This window comes from Sturnus vulgaris, unplaced genomic scaffold, assembly GCF_052056855.1.
Source record: "Sturnus vulgaris isolate bStuVul1 unplaced genomic scaffold, bStuVul1.hap1 Scaffold_384, whole genome shotgun sequence".
Taxonomy (NCBI): domain Eukaryota; kingdom Metazoa; phylum Chordata; class Aves; order Passeriformes; family Sturnidae; genus Sturnus; species Sturnus vulgaris.
The window spans coordinates 19,833-26,953 of record NW_028276434.1 but is presented as its reverse complement, the minus strand read 5'-3'; the positions used below and the strand labels follow the sequence as shown (position 1 = coordinate 26,953).

Here is a 7,121-nt window from a genome sequence, read left to right as displayed (position 1 = left end):
CGTTTGGCATCACATTTGCAGTTCAGGGCTCGAGATCACAAAGAACTGCCTTGTTGTCATCAAAAGATCAAATCTCATTAAGAATTCTATGACAACAATGTAATGGACTTCCAGGAACCTCATTAATGCTCTCGGTTTCATTTTTGTGTATTTTTAATCCCTCATTTGGCAGCTTGTAAAACTCATCTTGGAATTCAGAGGTCAAGCAGGATTGACTTTGGATTGACCTTCACCTCTGGTCCCACTTTGTGCAAACACAACTTGTGCCAAGGTGGGTGAACTCATCACCTCAACTTTTCACTCCAGAATATCCCCTACTTATTTCCCTGTAGATGAACTCAGATCCACTCCTCACCTCCACTGGTCATCCAAGCGTCCATTCTGTTCCCCACAGGCCCTGGTGGCCCCAGGGAGCTCCCTTGGCCTTTCTCCTGCCCCTCTCCAGCCCGAGGCTGCTCCTCCTCTTGCTCCCTCCGGCTTAATCCCGTACGGTGCCTCTCCCTTCCTGGCCGCCTGCTGCCGAGGAAGGAGGACACAGAGAGTCTCGAGTGCTGAGCCCTCCCTGCTACCCCTGCAGAGCCTTGGCTGCGCTTCCCAGGGGCCTCGGATTTCCCAGACAAATTGTCTGCTGGACTCCCTTCCATTACCTCAGCAATCTCCTCAGAAATGCCACCTCACTCCCCTTGACATCCCCTCACATTTTCTTACACAAACAGTTCTTGTGTCCCCTCTAAATGACCCCGGGTTTTCAGCTAAATGAATGGCATGACCCGTGCCCATGATTCACCCGGACCAAAATCAAGAGCAAATGTTGGTTGGGCTTTAAGAACTTGAAATAACTTTGAAGCAAAAGAGATCACCTTTTTCTTCTGGGTTTTTTTTCTTTCAGATGCCAGACTTGCCTCTGTGGATGCGTGCTTAACTCTTGCTGCAGGGGACTGTCAGGCCTGAATGGCCGTGAGTTCGTGTTCTTCTCACTGGGGAATCAGAAATTATTATTAATTAGACCACAGAAATGTTTTCTGAAACCTCTCCCCTTTCCTGCCCTTTGCTGGTACATCTCCTGTTTGTGCCTTTGAATTTACAGCTGTTCCCTGATGGCCCTGCCTGACTTCTGTGCAGCTCCTAGCTGGGAAAAACTGGGAAAACCTAGGGGGTACAGAGGTGAATTTTTTAGCTGGATTTTTCTAAAATCTCTAATTCTACTGAAATTATTTCCAATCCTCCCGTGAGAAGAGCAGGAACTCACCGCCATTTAGGCCTGACAGTCACTGCAGGAAATCTGACACAGTATTAATAAGTAACCTTTCCTGAGAGCAGTCATCACCCCAGTCCTCCAGCCTTGGCAAATTTTTTGCAATGAATGGACCCAAATTCTAATCCTTAACCTAAATTTCTGTCAGCTTTTGTTAGAAAGATACCAGACAGTAAATCATACAACAGAATTTTAAAATTGCACAAAGAATAACAGGCCCAGACCAAACCTAACCACCCCCATCACTGCTCCACCCCAATTTGGGGAGAAACAGTGATATAGTTTATAAATACTCTCCTTCCATGCTATTCAGTCCTTCACTGCACATCCCCAGAGAGGATTCATTCCACCTTTTGTTCCTAACAGCACCTCTCTCTCCAGCACCAATCCCACTTGTCACAGGCACAAAGGGAGCAGACCTAAGGCAATGGTTCCAGCAGCAGCGGCAATCCCAAGCTCCCTGTTCCCTGGATTGCTCATCCGAGCACTCCCAGGAATCTCACCTCAGCCCAGTCTCTCTCTCCTCAGAGGGAAACACAGCCTGACGGGACACGGTCTGGCACTCCATTTCCTCTTTTTCCTGCTGAACTGGAAAGCCACGGGGTAAGCGCAGTCCCTCAGACCTTGCACCCCTGAACACCAGGAGAGCTGGAGTTTCACCCAGATCCCAGATTCCCTAGGCAGTTAATCCCAGCAGGGAGAAAAAGAGGATCCCTGCATTCTCTGAGTTACCCCACATCATGGGCAGGACCAGGAGCCCTCTAGGCACAGACCTCTGGTGCTGAAGCCTCTTGGCTTTGGCTGCTCAAACACCACAGCTCTTGGCAATGATGGGAGGAGTGTAATGATTTTTCCTGTCCTGAAAGAGAGGAGGAAAAGAAAATTAAGTCCACTGCAGAAGGATTCCAGCCCTCACACTTCTGCTCTGATGCTCACTGTGGGGTTTTATCCATGACAGGTGACACCAATTCAGAGTGCCCTTCTCCAGCATTTTTATTCCTAATTATTTCAGACATTAAAAGGATACTAATTTTTCTTATTGCATTCTTTCCTTAATTTTAACAGAACCATTTTCATCCCAGACCCCACTTGTCCGTTATTCAATCCTTTAGCACTGGACTTTGCACAAAGGGATACCCGTGGTGCTGCATCACAAGAAATCCCAAAGAGAAACCCCTCCAAAACCTGACAGAGAAAGGTTTCAAGGCACTCCAGAACACAGACAGATGTTCATACCTTGTCAGGCCAGACCAATTCTGTCCCATCCACCTGAGCTGTGCAGGTGAGGCAAAGGCTCCCCTTCCTCCTAGGGAATCACTGTGGTCTGAGACCACAGATATCCATCCTGGGGAGCACCTGGAAACAACGTGGGAAAGGCAAAATTAGACTGTTTTCTATCAGAAAATGAGTAATAATAATAATCAAAACTTCTGGACAAATTTAGTAACATCACTTTCATATGATAAATACAGGCCATGCCCATCCTTCAAGCCCAGGTGAAAACAGGAAAGAGAACTACAGGAAAAGCAGAGTCCCTTATTTGGATGTATTTCCTAAAGACCACATTGTATGCTCTTTGTTTCTTTAAAATAATGGATTACTGGTAAAAAGCATCTTGGGTCCATATTTTATCAGCCACAGGCAGGACAAGGTGAGCTACATCTGGAGAGCCAGGGAGATGCAGGACCTTGGCACACCAAGGATAAGAGCAAGGGAAGCAGGGGAGGTGTGGGGGGAGAGCTGGAGAAGTGAAGGAACAGGCATTTTCTTGTTCAGATTCATCAGTGCTGGGAACTTGGAAAACACATGGTGCTGCGTGCATCGAGGACATAATGCCCACGATTTGGTTGTTTTCCTTTGCTCATAACCCTTGGCTTCATCCCCTCTCCAGAGGAGCAGAGAATTCCTCCAGGGTAAGGGTGAATCTGGTCCCACTCCAGGGATGTGTCCAGTAAAGGAGGGGAGTTGTTTAGAGGAACTAACTGACCACAAAAATCAAACCCATCAAACACTGAAGTGGCCTACACTGAGCTGTAACACCAAGTGTTCACAGCAAGCAGTGGCACAAAGTGCACGCAGGACCAAGAAGTACCACTTCATTCGGTTTTTCTGCTTACATGTATTTTAGTTCTGTTTCCCTTCACAGCTGCTATTCTGCCAAGGTCAGTTCCATTTTCAGAAGCCTGTGTCACATGTAGTCAAGGCTGGAAATCCTCCCTTAGGATTTCCACATCACATCTAGATTTGCTAGGAAGCACATGCACACACAGATGCCCATTTCTGTGATATGTCAGTCAGAAATCATGTAACCCAGCAACTTGCTCCTCACTGCACCACTTGGAAATACATTCAAAAGCCAGAAAAACCCCAACCAAACAACAACCCACAAAAGACACAGCTTAGCGCAGCTTCATCTTAATATTCTGGTCAGTGATGGAGAGAAAGGAGGAAAGCTATTCTTCTAGTTCTGCACCAAGCAGTTTGAAACAGCCAATACTGTCCCCACCTGCAGCTCTGGCAGCTTCCCTCCTTCCTTCAGCCTTGCCCTGACTTCTGAGGGGCCAGGGGCACCACACAACCCAAAAGGATCAGCACTCACACCCACCGCTAGTACAGACATCTTCATGGTCCATCTTTGGCCAAACAAACTCCAGGATATTTTTGTTTTCCTGACAGACTCGGCCAACTTCATTCCCATTTATCAAGGCAACAGACACCCTGTATGGCTCTGGGGTCAGAGGACCTCTGCTGGCACAAGAACCCAGGAGAAGATTGGAAGGAAGAATCCAAGAGCAAATTGAAATCCCAGCTATGCAATGAAGGCCTGCTTCTGGCAAGTTCCTTGTGGCTTTTGGGGCTCAAGAAAAGCCTTTAGACCATAAAAACATAGGTGAAAACCCCACACCGAGCACTTGGCTTTAAAGATGTTGCACTTAATGTTACAGACAGAATTGCTCTGGGATTTGGCATTTCCTGCACCCACACAAACACATTAAAAGAATTAAGTGCAGAGTCCTGAAACTCAGTTCTTCCAATCTTATTTTGGTGGTGTCACTTGACATACCTTAATCCACAGCAATTCTTCAAAAAATGAGAAGCAACCCCACCCCCCTTCAGTTTTCCAGTTTAAAGGTTCTCTTAAGAAAAAGTTAAAGAAAAGAAGAAAAACCCAAGACCTACTATCAGCTAGTGTACCAACCACCTGTTTTCCATAGATTTTTATTACACCCAATGGCTTCTCTAAGAAAATAAATTTGTACCTGCAAAAACCTGTGGGAATTACTGCGTTGGGATGGTCGGAACAAACTCAGGCGCTCTCTGTATTCTAGTCTTGAAGTTTGCAGTTTATTTCATAGGGCGTGGCTATATATGAGGCCCTGCTAGGAACTGCAGCTGCAGCTCAGAGCAGGACAGAGAGAGAGGGATAGAGCAAGAGTAAGAGAAGAGAGTAAGAAAGCAAGAGCGAAGGGAGCGTAAGAGAGTAAGAGAGTAAGAGAGATATTTTCCCGTTTACAATACAATAAATCTATGTTGAATATTCTAATTTCCACTAACCAATCTAATACAAGATACAAATTCTCTAACATTTGCATGCAACCGAAAGGAATCACTATATTACCATGTTTTACTGCTTTTCTTATCTCTCAATTTTATCTGGGACCCTTCCTGGCATGTCTAGGGAGGATGTCTGTTTGCTTTTTGGTATTCTCAGCATCTAACATTATCTAAACAAAGGGGCCTTCAGGCATTCAGTAGCTTTCAGCCACACAGTCGAAAATTGCTATCATTTCTATTTTGCTTATATTTTCCATATTCTCAAAGTCTTTTGCTAGGCACTCGTACTTATAAGGTTTCCCTAATTCATCCTTCCCAACAAAAACCCATCCAGGAGGGGCAGGTGTTTCTGAGCCCACACCTCGCAGGTAAAGTATCAGAGAAGGAGTGGCACAGAGGGATCCAAAAGTGCCCAAGAGGTTCAAGTTCACTGTGTTTGTGCAGTATTATTTGAAACCAAAGCTCTCTGCAGCTGCCCCAAGCCTGGAGTCCACAGAAACGAAATGAGCTCCCCCTCCTACCACATTTTCTGCCTTCTCTCATCAAGGGAGAATCACATCATGCAAAAGATAATAGAGAAGATGGTAACAGCAGTCCAGTGCCCCCAGGATGGCTGGCACCAGGGTTCATTCCATCCTCTGGCTGATGGAACTTAAACCCAGGTGTTCTGGGATTGAAGGAGCAGTCAAGTTTCACCACTTGCCGTTCCACTCCCTCCCACGTTTGCAGAGCAGGAATATCGCTAGGTTCCGTATTACATCCCAAAGAAGCAGCCCCGGGAGTTCTGCTGGAGCTATTGGCTCACAGACTTCTACACACTTGATCAGAGAAATTTAACTTTTCTAAGCAAAATACTTGAGAAAAATACCACTATGATAATACAGATTACTTCAAAAAGTGAAGTGATCACTATGTCACCTAACAAACCACTAAAAATACTTTTCAAATATACTGAGTCACACTACATACTTTCCTCTGTTAGAAAAAAAAAATGTTTAAGAAGAGTCTTAGGTGTTACAAAATAAACTACTACCTGCTTGAAGACCAAAAAAGAGCTCCTCATCCTGGAGTAATTCCTTCACAGCAGCCCAGTCTCGTGTTAATTGTTTCAGTGTCAACTAGAGGTTCCAGGATATCGGATCTAAGTCTTCGACTTCTACCGGGAGTTCTGGTGCAATTGAAAACACCAAGAAGCGTGCGACCCTTCCTCTGAAAATAAAATAGATGTAAAGAACACATGCAGAGATGGCAAGTGTCAGGAGACGTTTACAAGCAAGAATCTCCTACAAATATGAGGTATGCTTTGGCATGCTTAGCATGTCCCTTTTTTCTACGTTTATTATATCAACTCCAGCAGTTTAGGATGCTAGGAAATTCAATGTGATTTAATATAATATTAGCCCTCAATTCTATCAGTATAAAAATACATTTGTACTTAGTATTTTATTCCTATTTTGTAGTACTATTCCATTACTACTGCAGTGGAAAATTTTACATTTTCCCCCTCCACTAAACTAATTAAAAATGAACAGGCCAACCCTACACAAAGAGGTAAATTATAAAGTTACAAAGATCAAATATTAATCAGAACAATTTACTTGAAATTACATTTCTGAAAATAATTTAAAATCGATTTAGAAGTCAAAAAGACAAATTGAGTTTGGAGAAGGCGTTCGGCACTCCAAGGGCAGCCAGGGTTACAGGTGGTGGCAGCTTGGGGCCAGGAGAAATCCCGGTCCATTTGGAATTTTAGCAGGCAGAAGCCTGGTTTGGTGCACAGGTCCCTGGACACGAAGTCTGGCCCTTTTCCCTGTGAAACAAATCTTACCCTTGCCAGGTTCCTGAAATCAGCTACGAGGAGGCTTTTGGCACTCCAAGAGCAGCAGGGTCACAGCTGGATGCCGCTGAGGTCTGGGTGACACCATGATCCATTTGGAATTTTAACATGTAGATGACTGCTCCTGGTCACAGGCCCCAGGATAGAATCTGATGGCCTTTTCCCTGCGAATCCAACACTCACGCTTCCAGGGTTCCTGAGATGTGCACAGAGGAGGGTTTCGGCACCCCAAAGGCAGCCAGGCTTCTAAGTGGTGGCAGCTTGGGGCTGGGAGAAACCACGCTCCATTTGTAATTTTGTCAAGCTGAAGGCCGGAACATGGCTCTGGACATGAATAGCGGTCCTTTTCGCTGTTAAACAAAACCGGAAAAAAAACTTGGTCTGTTCTGAGTTTTAGCAGGCAGAAGCCCAGGCCCAGGCCCAGCATCACTGGACATGGGGAGTTGCCCAATTTTCCTGTGAAACAACACTCAC

General features: G+C 45.3%; 1 long non-coding RNA gene across 1 annotated transcript; it reads right to left on the bottom strand.

The window, feature by feature from the left end:
- Window positions 1-2,091: 2,091 nt before the first annotated feature.
- LOC148217710 (uncharacterized) lies at window positions 2,092-5,923 on the bottom strand. Its single transcript, XR_015800829.1, has 3 exons — window positions 5,844-5,923; window positions 2,492-2,611; window positions 2,092-2,114 (listed from the first exon to the last, which is right to left on the bottom strand). It is a non-coding gene; the product is annotated as an uncharacterized LOC148217710 (long non-coding RNA).
- Window positions 5,924-7,121: the final 1,198 nt, after the last annotated feature.